This window comes from Stegostoma tigrinum, unplaced genomic scaffold (genome assembly GCF_030684315.1).
Source record: "Stegostoma tigrinum isolate sSteTig4 unplaced genomic scaffold, sSteTig4.hap1 scaffold_94, whole genome shotgun sequence".
In the NCBI taxonomy this organism is placed as follows: domain Eukaryota; kingdom Metazoa; phylum Chordata; class Chondrichthyes; order Orectolobiformes; family Stegostomatidae; genus Stegostoma; species Stegostoma tigrinum.
In genome coordinates, this window is record NW_026728819.1 from 936,564 (window position 1) to 936,815 (window position 252).

Sequence of the window (252 nt, forward strand, 5' to 3'; positions counted from 1 at the left end):
AACTGCATTAAAACTGCCCGAAATACCAGCTTTTGTGTCCCTGAGATGCTGCTTGTCCTGCTGTGTCCATCCAGCTCCACACTTTGTTTTACTGGAAAAGCTCAGCCTGTCTGCAGCATCTGTGAAGGATCAGGCAGAGTTTAACGTTTCGGGTCCGGTGACCCGCCCTCAGAATTGTGGCCTCGTCCTCTGATTGGTTGGAGAACAAGCACATCCGGTGCCTTCTTCCTGTTCCGCCTCTTGCTTACTATT